Genomic DNA, 16,095 nt, shown 5'->3' on the forward strand with positions numbered 1-16,095 from the left:
GGGAGAAGTATGTTTGGTTTGGAGTGAAGCCTAAAGGGAAGAGTCCTTAAACTATTATTGTTTGAATCCATCATGAAGTGCTAGCAGAAGTGTGTGGGAACCTAGTCTTGTCAGAGGAAGACTGTGACGTCAAGATGAATGGTTGTAATCTCTCTTTGAATATTAATATATGTAACTATCCATTGATTTCTTACATGTTTTGTAATATTACATATTCGTTTGCTAATGATTTTTGTATCATTAAGTAGGTTGAATTGAAATTTTCCTATTATTATGATTGTATGCGAAAGTTTGTTTCGTTGTTTCATGAGAAAGTGTGAAATTCTAGGTTGTTGCATCATTATGATTCGCATCTCTTAAAAACTATAATTGCATCAGCATTTGAAAAGGAAGAGAAATTTTTTCATTTCAAAAGGAATAATAGATAAGTACTTGTCAGGAAATTAGGAATTGGAATGCATTTTTCATTAGTTTATTTTTTGAAAAAGTGAAGTAGTGAAAGATCATTTTGTTTTCAGTTACTTGATTGTTTGCATTTGATTGAGAAGTTTCTACCCTCTCTAATGTAGGCATTTCATCGAATTCAAAGGGTCTTGTTCCATTTAGTTGCATTTTAGGTTTTTAGAGTAGCATCGCTAAGACCTGAAAACTGAAACTTAACTCAAGATCAAATCTAAAATGAATTCAATTTACCTAAGGTGCATTTGACATTAATGATCACATCTAGAAGGTCTAGGCTAGAGACATGTTCCAGTGTCTATAAACCTAGCTGCTGTCGTTAGCATTTGCATTAGACAACACTAGCACGGATTTGTGCTCCATGTACCATCATGTATATAACAGGAGACCCCACTAGGCTACAATCCTTTTATCCTTAGGAAGCCGAGTCGGCCACCTTGCGAATGTGATACACCGAACACAACATTCGGGGAGATTGCATGCTCGTACTTCTTGGTTTTCCAAGAGGTATTCTGCAGTTCATGGTTGCCTGGTAATCCTGTTTATCTAGATCATCCAGAGTAGTCATTTGATATTTTTGACTCATTAAACTTAAAATATCATTCGAGCACTTGTCCTTTCGAGCTTGTTTCCAATCAAAAGCGATAGAGTAATCTTTGTTTCTTTCTCGACTCTTAAAAATTGAAAGAACATCAGTCTGTTACACGTCCTAAATAATTGATTTCCCACAATCCAAAACATCCTATTAGATTTTTGACCAAATCGTGAGTTCCCTTAAAGGGACATTTGAAAGCCTTGAATTTATTTGTTTTGTAGACTAAGACAAGCTCATTGTGGATAAACCATCTAGTTCACCCATTTCCTCCTCTCCTCCATCTGAAACATTGTCCGAGGAGCCACTTACTGAGTTATCAGAGCCATTTGAGGACAAAAATGTTGAACTCGCAATTGTTTTGAGTGTCCAACCATTATCATCTTGTCCTCCGCCTACTTTCAATTCAGGGTCATCTGTCGGTCTTGACCCGGAATATCCAAACAATCCCGTTCGAACTCCAGAGAACTCGCCAACCATTAACGGTCAGCTTGGACTGGATATCTATCCTCTAATCCCTCTATTTGACATTGTTGATATATCACCATAGTGCCCTTACATTCCATACAATCAACCGGGTGTTCCTTTGGAACTATCCCCCAGTACACATTTGGTTGTTCATCGTCGTTTGTTTCCAGAAATGGAACCCGAAGGCGATGCTCCAGTCACCTCTCCTGATGAGGCCGAAGTCTATACTCCACACACTGTTGAGGGGGAAGAATTGCAGATGCAGTTCCCTCCCTAGGGTTTCCCTTATTCAGAAGGTATTCCCGCCAACTTGCCACCTAGCTATGTGTCTTTAGGGCACTTAGTTTCAGGCACACCTAGTGCCTCATCACTCTACCATAACTATGTTTGGGTGCCAAGCATCAGGCCTACATCAGGTCCGTTCATCACAAACACGACTTCCCAACCAGTTGTTACTTCAGTTCCGGTGCAGCCCACTTTCCCGAACACTCTTGTATCATCAATCCCAGTTACACATTAGTCGTAACTAGCGGTTTCAAAGATTGTCTCTGCCAGTTCTTCTGTCCCGTTAGTTAGTGGCCAGATTGTGCCACCGCCTGGGGGGCAGAACCTGAATGTATCTACGGTGTCAAGTGCCACTAATGTGAGTGGCTCACATGCTTGGCATAAACCATCCCTCTTCTAGTATTATTTACAACCTTGCTGACCCTAATGGATCAAGAAATGTCCAGTACCAACAAGTCCAAAATCCTGGTGGTCCGTCTAGATCTAGAAATGTTCAGTATCAGCAGCCCTATGGGGATTAGGTCCAGTACCAAAATCATTACGTTCCATATGGTTCTCAAGGATTGGTTAATCAACCTTATACCATCTCATCTGGGTAGTACATCTAGCCTGGATACGGCCAAATTCAGTTCGGTAATTTCCCGGGCACTGTTCAAGTACCCTTGCAACAACAAGGACAACTTTTGCAACAACCACGGTAGCCTTTGTTACTGCAAGGGAAAACTTTTCTATAGCAAGGGGTTTCCACACAATAACAAGGGCAGATTATCTAGCAGCAAGGTCACCTGCAACAACCGCAAGGTTAGTCCTTTAAACAGTTGTAGCAGGTCGTGCAACAACAGATGCAATATGCTCTGTATACCTCTCAACCCTACCCTCGCAGGGCCAACCTATGCAAACCTAGGGACAAATTTTGCAACCGCAAGGTCATCAAAGCCAACCTCGGTAGAAATAACCCTTATATACCTATCAACAAGGGCAACCATTGCAGGGGTAGGTTCAAGGTCAAGTCCTGCAACAACAGGTGAAGAATCCTCTTATCTAGGGCCAACAGGTTTAGAATCTTGTTGGCCAAGGGCACCAGGTACAAAACCCCTACGTCCAAGGGCAACAAGCATATCAACCTTATGCCCAAGGACTGCAGGTTTAGAATCCTCTTGTTTAGGGACAACAGGCCCAATAGCCTTATGTTCCAGGACAACAGGTCCCATACCCATATGTCCAAGGTCAACAGGCTCAATAGCCTTTTAACCCATAATTTTCCTATCAGTAGCCTGTGCATGGACAATTTCAAGGTATTCAAGGTCTAAATCCTCCCTTTGGTCAAGGTAATCTGCAATGGGGGCAGCCTCAGATGCCATATGACCAAAATCCCACATTGTGGGGTAAAAATCCTTACCAACAAGGATGGGATCCTCCTTATGGGCCCGACTATTGACCTCCCATGCCTTTTAACACTCAATTACCTTTCTTGGCTACACTTGAGTTGCCGGATGTATCACGTCTTATGAATGATCTGATTCTTCATTCACCATACTAGCCTCCAGTGCCGTCCAAGATACCAATTGATTGCCCAAAGTATGGTGGAAAAGCTAAAGAAGATCCTCAGGCCCATGTGAAGACATATCACCTCTGGTGCTCGTCTTCCATTCGTCTTCGTCTTTTCTAATGAACCCTCACAGGTGCCATAGCAAAAGGGTACATAGAGCTACCTCAAAGTACTTTTCAAGACTTTAATTCATTTTCCATGGCCTTTCTCATGCATTTTCAATTGCCAGTTTGTTACGAAATGGGTACCTATCTGCTCATATCGCTTAAGCAAGACACTGCAATGGACATATCTGAACATATCCATGAATGGAGATGTAGACATCAACTGATTAAGTTTGAAATAACTTATCAGTTTCTCATTGAATGGTTTACCAAATCATTCGTAGCCCCAATTGCTCGCGATATAGCCATGGGTGGATGCGTCACTGAAGAGCAATCCATCGCTCGTGCCCAGTACTTGGACCTGGTCTACTCTCAATCTGGCACCTTATATGAATTATTACCCAATGCTCTGCAACCATCATCTAATCCCGTGACATCGAAGTCACCCGCTGTTCCTCCTGTTGATGGAGTTATTGGTTCAGTATCCCAGGCCCCTACCAAAACTTCTTCCAAACAGAAGTCGGTCTCGAATACTTCTCCCAACAGTTCATCTCAAAACCCTCCAGGCCCTGGTAAAACCTTAGAGGTCCACGCTGTCCAATCTACCGCAACGGACAAATCCTCGAAAGGAAAAAAGAAAGGCAAAGGAAAAGCTAAAGCCGATGCCCCGAAACAGGGTCCTCCCAAATTTTCTGCTGGCGAATCTTCGCAATGGAAACCTAAGTATCCCTACCTCATTTACGAGGAGGATCACTATACTAAGGATTTTCCACAATGATCCGAAGTTAGTCGTTTGCTCAAGGGGACCCATGCTGTCCTCAAAGAGACTTTTCTATCTTAGCAGACTGAAATGGTAGACCAAACCTGATCTTCTTCCTCTGGATCTCAAGTGTTCATGATGAGCATGCCCATTAATGCGCTACCTAATCGAAGGATTATCAAACTGCAGCTCCCACAGCAGGGAAAGAAAAAGAAGTTCCACCTTCTTCTTCTACCCCGAGTTTTGGCCCTCTGCAAATCTAGCGTCCTAACCCTAATTCCGCTCCACGGCCACCCTCTAAAGGTGTGCTATGAAAATCCTCGTATAATCCCAATGCCTGAGCCACTCAGCATTACAATATTGTTGAAGATTTGGCTCAAGTGTCGTCAACTATGTCAACTCTCGAGGTACTCCAAAGCTGCCCATCGCAGCGGAAATATTTTCTATCAGCTATCAGGGGCATTGATCCCACTGATTCTAATTTGATCTGTTTTGATCTAGAGAACCATGTTCGGAGACTCCCTCCTCAGATTTCCTTTCTTATTCAGGTAATCATTAATGAATAGACCATCCACCACACTGTCATCAATGAAGGTGCTTCTACTTTCATCATGTCAACTGCATGCTAGAAGGCTATTGGTTCCCCTACACTGAACCAGTCTCTGAACACATTGGAAGCTTTCGATGGGTGCAATTAGCAACCTTTCGGTGTCTTACCCAAACTTTCCATCACCCTGGAAGGTAAGACAATGCAAGCCGAAGTAGAGATTTTTGACACCAATCTCAATTATAATCTTCTACTTGGCCGAAGTTGGATTCATGCCATGCATGCTGTGGCCTCCTCTTTCTTTCGTGTGATTCGTTTTCCCCATCAAGGGAGGATTGTCACCATTGATCAGCTATCTTTCTTTTCCTCTTCCTCATCTGATGGCAACGTTCCATATGTCAAGCACTCTAGTGCTCCCTTTGAGAGTGTGGGGGCAGGTATCTTCAAAGATTCTGCCTTCATGGGGATTTTTCCTCACCCACCTCCTCATGTTGCCTCCGTCAACATGATCTCAGTCAAATCTGATCCCTGGGTCATACCCGCACCAGATCTGGTCGATGCTTGGGGTAACGTCATGCCGCTTAGTCCCGTTGAAGTCAATTACGTGGAAATTGTTTCAACTGCGAACTCTACATCCTTTGATTCTAATATCTCAAAGACCTCTCGATATGTATTCTCAATCCCCCTGGCTTGGCACTTTGGAATCATTTGATCCCTTAGCTGAGACCTTACTCACCGATGAAGGTATCATGGAAATCATGTCTCTCGAGGAACCGCCATGGATCGATACTCATCATCGCTCCTCGTTCCTGCCTCGCCCGGCGGTCATGTCTACCTCTTTCGAAGACTCCTCTTCTCCATTTCCACCACCGACTATTACTCATGAAGTATGGTCGTAAGGAAATTTGGGTAATATTACCCAAACAATGCCGATTGACATTTCTATCAAACCCGGTGTCGTTGAACACGTTCATATGGGGGTATCTTGTTCTCCAGATGTGATCAATACATATACTCATGTTTTTCAGGAATTTTGTGATGTGTTTGTATGGCCTTACAAAGAAATCCCTGGAATTAATCCCAGCATTGTGGTGCATGAAATACCAACATATCCGAATGTGAAACCTGTTGGCCAATGACTTCATTCGGTGCACCCTAGAAAGGTCGCTGCTATTAAGGGAGAAGTTGAAAAGCTTCTCAAAGCTAGGTTCATTTATCCCTTTCCCCTTACAGATTGGGTGTCCAATATCATCCTGGCAAATAAAAAACAAGGCACGATCCACATTTGTGTAGATTATCAAGATCTTAATCGTGCCTATCCTAAAGACAACTATCCTACTCCCTTCATTGATCAAATCATTAATGAATGTGCCGGGAGCGAGATATTTTCCTTTATGGACAGTTTCTCTGGTTACAACCAGATCAATATCGCACCGACTGACCAAGAGAAGATAACCTTCATCTGCCCATGGGGTACGTTCGCATACAAGAATCTCCCTTTCAGCCTCAAAAATGTTAGGGCCACATTTCAACGGGAAATGTCCTATGCATTTCATGATATTCATAACATTGTCCAACCTTACTTGGATGACCTTCGTGCCCATTCTCGTAAGCAACAAGATCACCCAAACCACCTTTGGAAAATTTTTCTAAGCTACAGACACTATAACATCTAGTTAAATCCAAACAAATGTGTTTTCTACGTGGAATCAGGACGACTCCTCAGCTTCATCGTTTGCAAGAATAGGATTCGCCTGGATCCGCTAAAAGTCAAGGCCATTGTAAACTTACCCCCTCCATCTTTACTGCACCAACTCCAGAGCCTCCAGGGAAAGGCCAATTTTCTTCGTCATTTTATACCCAACTACGCTTGGATAGCTACAAGATTTACCCGGTTGCTTAAACAAGGAACACCCTTTGCATGGGACGAGATAGCCCAAAAATCTTTTGATGACTTTAAATTTGTCCTCATAAAGTCTCCTCTGTTTCATCCACCGAAATATTATCGAGATTACTTCCTTTACCTAGCCGCAGCCCCTAGCACCATAACTATGGTGTTGGTTCAAGACGACGATGAAGGCGGTGAGCACGTGATCTACTACCTGAGTCAGAATCTCCTTGACACTGAAACATGTTATGTACATGTCGAGAAGTTGGCTTTGGCCACTGTCCAGGTTGTTCAATGTTTTTAGCATTATATTCTCTTACGAATGACTATAATAATTTTTGAATGCAACCCTATGACCGACATCCTGACTCGTCAGTTGCTGGGGGGCAAGTATTCTAAATGAATTTTTATCCTACAAGAATTCGATTTGGTCTTCACTACGACCAGATCTAAGAAGTCAATTGTTTTCGCGGAATTGATTTTTTCCCTTCCCTCCAAAGCTCTCCCTGCTGGTGCAGATGAAAAACTCCTAGATGAGACCCTTTTCCTGATTAGCACCCTTGATCCATGGTACAGTGATATCATCGTGTATCTCCAAACCTCCACGTTTCAGTCTGTGTTGACAAAAGATGATCATCGAAGGATTCAACATCATTCTCAACCCTACCATATTATTGGTGATACTTTATACCATGTTAGTGTCAATTCTGTTCTTCGTCGATGCCTCACGATTGAGGAAACTGAAAGAGTTCTCATTGACTACGACTCCGGGGCATGTGGTGGTCATATGTCTAGTTATGCTACAGCTCAGAAAATCCTTCGCATTGGTTATTTCTATCTGTCCATCTTCAAAGACTGTATTCTTGTTGTTTGAAAGTGTCACGAATGCCAAATATAACAACGCAAGATGCGCGCCCCACCCACTCACCTACATCCCGTCATTACCGTTTGTCCCTTTGCCAAATGGGGCATTGATTATATGACATGTAACCCTCGTTCGGCTGGGGGGCAAGGATACATTATCGTTGTTGTGGATTACTTCTCCAAATAGGCTGAAGCGATGGCTACATATTCGGAAAATGGTAAGACGACAACTCAATTCCTTTTTAACCATATTATTTCCAGGTTCGGCGTACCCCAAGCCATTGTCACATATCATGGCTCCCATTTTAGAGATTACATGATGGTAAAACTGACATCTGCATTAGGCTTTCACCATGATGGCTCGATCCCATATTACCCTCAGGCCAATGGCCAAGTTGAAGCCATGAACAAATTCTTGGTCACCATGCTTTAGCATACTATTTGGATGCACAAGTCAAATTGGCATCTCATGCTTTTTTAAGCTCTATGGGCCTACCCACCTTCAACCAAAGATGCAAGTGGTTTCACACCATTCTAGCTGGTCTCTGATCTAGAAGTAACATTACCAATTGAATGTGAGATTACTTCACTTAGGTTAGCTATTGAACTCCTCCCTGAAACATCACATCAAGAGGAGCACCTCTTATATTTAGAATGACTGGATGAGACTCGCCATCTCACTGCCTTGGTCATCGAAACACAAAAGAAACGAGTCAAATCCCATTTCAGCCAGTCGGTCTCCCCTCGCGCTTTCTCTGAGGGTGATTTGGTCCTTCTATACAACCAAGCTAATGATAAGCTGGGGTAGGCAAGTTCGAACCTATGTGGCACGAGCCCTATATTGTAAAACGTGTTTTGCAGAAAGGGGCCTATGAACTTATTGATTATGAAGGAAATCCTCTCGATAAGCCCTAAAACAGGCTTTACCTCAAAAAGTACCATGCTTAGGTCATCTTGCATAGTTACTTATGTAAATTAGTGTGTGATTAATTTCTGTATATCGTGGTTTTGTGTGAAAGTTTTCAAACAACCCTCCTGTTTACTATGCTTTTCTTGCTTTGCAGATGTCTGCAGCTCCTCACGTTAGTTTCATCAATGGTGCTTGCTGAAGTACCCAGAACCTATCATCCACAACATGGGCTATTTACAATGCTAACGGTGAGTTGATTGACCTTCAAGGTATCTACCTATGTCATACAACCAACAACATCGCTGAATACATTGCAGTCATCGAACTATTATTAGAGGCTATCGCTCTGGGCATCAGAGAATTGGTTGTCAACCTGGATTCATAGCTTGTCGTCCTTCAACTCAACGAGAAATATTATGTCAAGAACCCTCAAATATTACGAATGTATCTCAGTATCCATCTGTTGGAAAGAAATTTTGATTATATTACATATCATCATATTCCTAGACGCATGAATACATTAACAAATGCATTAGCTATTTACGTGTTGGACAGACATTTGCGAAACATGTAAAAGATAAGACAAACCATCTGTACCATAATAGACATGTTGGGCATGGAATCCCCCCCATGGGATGTTTTGGGGCTCAAAGCCCAAGTCTTGAGTTGATCTTGTTGTAAAGCTCCATGAATTGCAGGCACAGGGCGTGAAAGTATAATAGACTCATAGGGTTGTCTGCCCTAGTTTTGTAATGTAATGTCGGCTAGATAGACCTACCCATGGTTCGTGGACCATGGGATTGTATAAATAGAGTGAGGCTCAAGTGTAGAGAGGAAATAGACAATAGAAGAGAAGAATGAAAATTCTAAGTGATTGAGTCACAGCATGAAGTGTGTCTTTGGGTCGAAGAGTAGGAGAACGCTCTGCAGCTGAGTGTGCAGAGGCCTAGTAGAGTTTGCAGCTAAGTACGTGGATTGTAGGTTTTAACCCTGTACAGAAATTACCTGTATATGAATTCTTAAACAAAGAAAATAAACAATGCGAGAGCATAACCCATAAAACACATATGCACAGAGATTTTTCCCTGGATCCCAAAACCGGGACTACCAACTTGATTTTTCACTATGTTCCTTTCAATGTTACAATACATATTTATACATGCCGAAGCATCGAATACCATGGACCGAAATCCATCGCGTCCAATACCATGGACCGAAAACCATCGCGTCCAAAAAACATGTGCGAAAATCATGCACAAAACCATAGGTGGGTCCGCCCAACCTAACATATGCTCCAAAACCAAAATTTTCCGGGGCACTGCCTCGGACCCCATAAAGTGGGGTTAAGGGTGCCCTTCAAACCCCCTATTAACTACGTGGAAAGAATATAACACAACCCAACAATCTACCACTTGTTGTTTTCTTTCAACAGGGGGCCACAGGAGAGCTTAGTCATTTTTTTTCAGCCCTAAGATTCCCATTGCTTCTCTACACCAAGAGAACTTCTCAGAGCTCATAGATTTTGTCAATGCATCTACAGTATTCTTCAAAGTGTCCACCTTTACCAACAACACCTTTCTGTCTTCTATCATATCCCTCACAAAGTGATACTGAACATCAATGTGCTTTGTCTTTGAATGATAAGCAGGGTTCTTTGCCAAGAAAATTGCACTTTGGCTGTCACAGTCTATTCTTATAGCTCCCTGTACTAACCCCATACTTGAACACAATCTCTGCAACCAAACTGCTTCCTTTCTTGCATGAGTGGCTGCCATGTATTTTGCCTCTGTAGTTGATAGTGCCACTACAGATTGTTTCTTACTCATCCAACTGACTGCACCTCCAAATAGGTTAAACACATACCCACTTGTAGATCTTCTCTGATCCAGATCTCCAGCCCAATCTGCATCAACAAAGCCATGAATATCCAACACTCTGTCCAATCCTGGTCTTCCTTGGTAGCACAAACCATAATCACTAGTGCCACGCAAATACCTGAAAACCCGCTTCACTACTGTCCAGTGCTACTTCCCAGGTTTTGACATAAACATGCTCAATACTCCCACTCCATGTGCAATGTCTGGTCTAGTACAGACCATTGCATACATCAGGCTACCCACTGCACTTGCATATGGAACACGAGACATGTCCTCTTCCTCTTCTTGTGTCTTGGGACACTGTTCAGCAGATAACCTCACACCTACAGGAATAGGAACCTTCACCGGTTTACTATCCTGCATATTAAACCTCTGCAGTATTGTCTCGACATACTTCCTCTGGTTTAACCAGAGCTTCCTCTTTGACCGATCTCTTTTAATTTCCATGCCCAAAATATAGTTTGCAGCACCAAGATCTTTCATGTCGAATTTGGAGGACAATTGGGTCTTCAAATCCTGGATAATTTCTTTGTCATTTCCAACCAGTAACATATCATCCACATACAAGACTAGATAAATAACACGGTCACCAATTAATTTAAAATACACATAATGATCTGCTTTGCTTCTAGTGAGGCCAAGTCCCCGTATAAATGTATCAAATTTCTGATACCACATCCTTGGTGACTGTTTTAACCCATACAGAGACTTCTTTAACTTGCATACCAGTTCTTTCTTACCCTTCACCGCAAAGCCTTCAGGTTGCTTCATGTAGATTTCCTCTTCCAAATACCTGTGAATAAATGCTGTCTTCACATCCATCTGTTCTACCTCAAAATCAAAAGCAGCAACAACAGATAAAAGTAATCTAATAGAAGTTACCTTGGCAACAGTAGAAAAAATATCACCAAAATAAATTCCCGGCACCTGGGAATAACCTTTTGCTACCAACCGAGCTTTGTATTTCTCCACCTTTCCTTCCGCATTTGTCTTCTTCTTGAACACCCATTTGCTGCCAATGGGTTTCCTTCCAGCCGGCAACTCCACCAGATCCCAAGCCTCAATTTTGTGCAAAGATGCCATTTCATTAACCATGGCCTCTTTCCATACTTTTCCATCCTTTGAATCCATTGCTTCCTTCATAGTTCTGGGATCATCATCAGTAACAGACAAAGAAAAAGCAGATGGACTATACCTTTCTGGTTGCCTTCTTTCTCGAACTGATCTTCTCACAGCCGGAGTTTGTGGCTCTTCATCTTCTGATTCCTCCTCTGCTGCAGAGTCTGATTCTTCCTCCTTTGGCTCAAACTCTATCTTCTCAGGTTCCTTTGGTTGGACTTCATGTTGAATAACATATTTTACCTCTCTGAACAACACATCTCGGCTGTACACAACCTTCCGTGTGATTGGGTTCCAAAGCTTATAACCCTTTAAACCATCCTTATACGCAATAAAGATGCACTTTTCAGATTTACTATCCAACTTGGTTCGTTTCTCCTTTGGAACATGTACATATGCATCACATCCAAATACGCTTAGATGTGAAAGAGAGGGTTTCTTACCAGTCCATACTTCTTGTGGAGTCTTATCCTCCAACGCTGATGAAGGTGATCTGTTGATCAGGTAACATGCAGTATCCACTGCCTCTGCCCAGAATTCCTGTCCTAACCCGGAACCACTGAGCATGCTTCTTGCCCTTTCCATCAATGTCTTGTTCATTCTTTTTGCGACTCCATTTTGCTCAGGTGTATATGGAGTAGTCTTCTGCCGTGCTATACCACACTTCTTACAAAATTCTTCAAATTCCTTGCTGCAAAATTCTCCACTATTATCTGTCCTCAACACCTTTATCTTCTTCTCTGTCTGATTTTCCACCAGAGCCTTAAATTCTTTAAACCTGTCAAAGACTTCAGATTTCTTCTTAAGAAAATATATCCATGTATTCCTTGAGAAGTCATCCATGAATGATACATAGTACACAGACTTACCCAGTGATGGAACCTTCACAGGTCCAAACACATCACTGTGCACAAGCTCTAATATCTGTTTCGTCCTCTTACCACCAGAGGGGAAACTCACCCGATTCTGCTTCCCATATACACAATTTTCACAGAAATCAAAATCCAGAGAGCTATTATTCATACCTTCTACCACACCTTTACCATGAAGTATTCAAAGGCCCTTCTCTCCAATATGTCCAAGCCTTTGATGCCACAACATGGTCTTCTATCCAGAGACCACTAGACTCTCTACGCCATTTTCAGGAACCATAGAACTATTGCACCCATCAACAACAGTGCTACCTTGCAGCTTGTACAGAGTTCCAATCCGAACTCCCCGCATTAATATCAGTGCTCCTCGAACCATCTTGCAAGTATATTTCTCGAACACCGTCTTTACACCTGCATCATCCAACTTGCTTACAGAAATCTGATTTCTGGCCAATGCAGGAATATGTAGAACACCCGGAAGTGTTCTAACCCTTCCACCTTGCAACTTCAACTTTACTTTTCCCCGACCAATGATTCTTGCCTTCCTATCATCTCCTAAGAAGACATCACCACCATCGTATTTCTCATACTCGCAGAACCACTCTCTATGGGGAGTGAAGTGAAAGGATGCACCTGAGTCAATCAACCATGCCTCATGATCTACATGTGTACTTGAAGAAACCAAGTACACATCCCCACCTTCATCTGAGGTGGTTTTTTCCTCTGCAGAAGGAGCATCATCAGATCCCTTTCCTTTATCAGGAGCTTTAGATTTACAATCCCTTCTGAAGTGCCCTTCCTTTCTGCATTTCCAGCACACCACCTTTGTAGGTTTTCCTGGAGATTTAGATCTCCCACTCGTTGAATTATTTTTGTTTCTGTTCTGGGACCGTCCTCGTACAGACAAGGCATCACCATTCTGGTTGTCCATATTTTTCCGTCTCATCTCCTCCGTCAGCAAGGCTGAGACTATTTCATCAAACTGCAAAGCAGTTGCATTGCTACCTATTGCAATAACCAGACTATCCCACGAATCTGGTAGAGAACACAACAGACTGATGCACTTATCTTCATCTGAAATTTTAATATCAACAGATAATAACTGACTTACCACAGTATTAAATGAATTCAGATGCTCTGTCACCGAGTCTCCATCTTTCATCCTTAGGTTATACAGCTTTTTCCGCAGGAACAGTTTATTCACCAGAGACTTAGATTGGTACAAAGTCCCTAACTTGACCCAAAAAGCCTTTGCCGTAGCTTCACCTGATACATTCAACAATACTGAATCCGAGACACACAATCGTATTATGCTCTTTGCCTTCCGATCCAACTTCTTCCATTCTTCATCGGTCACTCCCGATGGTTTAGTACCCGGATCTACCGCGATCCACTGATCTTTATCCAACAACAGATCCTCCATCTTGAGTTTCCACAACTCAAAATTCTGACCATTGAACTTCTCAATCTCTATCTTTCCACTGCTCGCCATCTTCTTTCACCACCAGAATCGATCTCGCAGATCTCCCACTGAACAGGGTCTACCACAGGCCCGAGCGAAACCCCTCAACAACAAAGGCGTCCCCTTGAAGCCAAAATAGCTCTGATACCAAATGTAGGTTTTAACCCTGTACAGAAATTACCTGCATACGAATTCTTAAACAAAGAAAATAAATAATGCGAGAGCATAACCCATAAAACACATATGCACAGAGATTTTTCCTTGGATCCCAAAATCAGGACTACCAGCTTGATTTTTCATTATGTTCCTTTCAATGTTACAATACATATTTATACATGCCGAAGCATCCAATACCATGGACTGAAATCCATCGCGTCCAATACCATGGACCAAAAACCATCGTGTCCAAAAAACATGTGCGAAAATCATGCACAAAACCATAGGTGGGTCCGCCCAACCTAACATATGGTCCAAAACCAAATTTTCCGCGGCGCTGCCCCGGACCCCATAAAGTGGGGTTACGGGTGCCCTTAAAACCCCCTATTAACTACGTGGAAAGAATATAACAGAACCCAACATGGATCTGCGTAGATGAGTGCGCAGGGTGGAGTCGAGTCTGTAATCAGAGACGAGATTAATAAAGAAAGGTTTTGTTACCAATTCTGTGTATCTGTTCCGAGTTATTATATGTTTGATATCATTTAAAAATATATTGTTTCTTTACTACGCACACTTGTATGAACGGTGAATCTTGTTAAGTATAACTGAAAACCTACAAATAAGCTAAGTTAATAAACTAATATTGGATTACTAGTAAGGACTTGGGTAATAACACTGTTCAACACAAAAGTAGGGATGCACGAAGGCAGCATCTCAGGCTACAAGGAATGGGTAAGTGCGCATAACGACGTCCACGCAGGGCCGAACTGTGGACCACTTGAAACCATTAGACATCTCTAAGGTGTGGAAACCTAGTTCTAACACCCTACCCTACTACTTCGGGTGAGACCTCAGTCCGCGCTCCACAGACTATTGCCCATAGGGCTAGTAGTACCGGGATTTGTTTGGGTAAATCACCTCTGAACCTAGGTCAGGGCCCAACAAGACAACAAATGGTTCTGTTGCTGGGACCGAGATCTACATGAGGAATCTCTGATGTCGTGTCATTGGAATCTGATGAAGAAAGAAATTGAAGGGTGGTTGGACAGAAAGATTCATGAGTTCACAGTGCAGGAAAATAGGAATTTGTGAGTATCAAAGGAACAGTGGTTAGAGCACTGCTTATATATGGAAATCCATGAAATTTTCTTTGCATCCTTCCCCTCTGAGTTGTATTAGTGGATTGCGAAGCTAGCAAACAATCAAGGAAGGTATAGGCTCGACAAACCGGTTGTGTGGACTCCAGAGTTGGTATGCAGACTAGAAGCATCGGAAGATAAGATCGCGCGCACTGTCAACCATTGGCTCGATCAAATTATAGGGGGGTTATCACCGAATTCATGGTAGACACGATGCTTCCTCAAAGGACCGTGAGGTAAGTACATTAAATATTTGAACACTTGGATTAAAACGCTATTGTGTGAAAAGTGGGTTATGTGAATAAATTGATGTTTAGGGCTACGCAGAGTGGGAAGATATATAGAAACGAAGGTAGCAAAGACATAGAGAATAGCCCCTTGATTTTTCCTTAGGGAGAAAGTGAGGAAGAGCTCGCGAAAGTTTCATGAAGAAGTGCGATCAGTCTGAGAAGGCAGCCACGCCTACCACCCCCACCTACACCACCACTAGTCTCACCACCTTCACCCCCATCTCCACCCACACCACCTCCACCACCACCATAGTTCAATATGGTGAGCACGATAAAATTTCCAGTGTTCAATGGAGTAGGGAACGAAGATCCGGACCAATTCTGGTTCATAGTAAAAGCAGTAGGGGAAGCACAAGGAGTTGTGGATGATAATATAAAGAAGGCAACGTTGGTAAGTGCGTTGCAGGATCGCACACTGACATGGTACATTAAAAATTCTAATGACCATCCAAACAAAGGGATCACAGATATCCAAGCTACGTTGAATAGGGAATTTAGCAGGCCAAAATTGGAGACGCAGTCGATTATCAGGTTTAAGGAAATTACGATGCTTCCAGGCGAGACCCCCTAGGAGCTGGATCAGAGACTGAAGAGTATGATTCGCGAAGCCAACATGACCTTGATGGATGGACAACACTGCACATGGTTTGTAGTGTCACTAACGCCACATCTAAGGACTGTGTTGTCATAATAGAAGCTATCCACCCAAGCCGAAGCTTTGGAGATTGCAATGAGAATTCACGAGACCCCG

At 42.6% G+C, this 16,095-nt stretch overlaps 1 pseudogene; it reads right to left on the bottom strand.

Annotated features, from left to right (window-relative positions):
• Positions 1-3,542: 3,542 nt before the first annotated feature.
• The window catches only part of LOC149174328 (uncharacterized), a 42,943-nt pseudogene continuing 30,390 nt past the window's right edge, over positions 3,543-16,095 (bottom strand).

Source organism: Pinus tabuliformis, chromosome 4_1 (genome assembly GCF_031772625.1).
Source record: "Pinus tabuliformis cultivar Carrire ecotype Pingquan chromosome 4_1, CPIR1, whole genome shotgun sequence".
Taxonomy (NCBI): Eukaryota; Viridiplantae; Streptophyta; class Pinopsida; order Pinales; family Pinaceae; genus Pinus; species Pinus tabuliformis.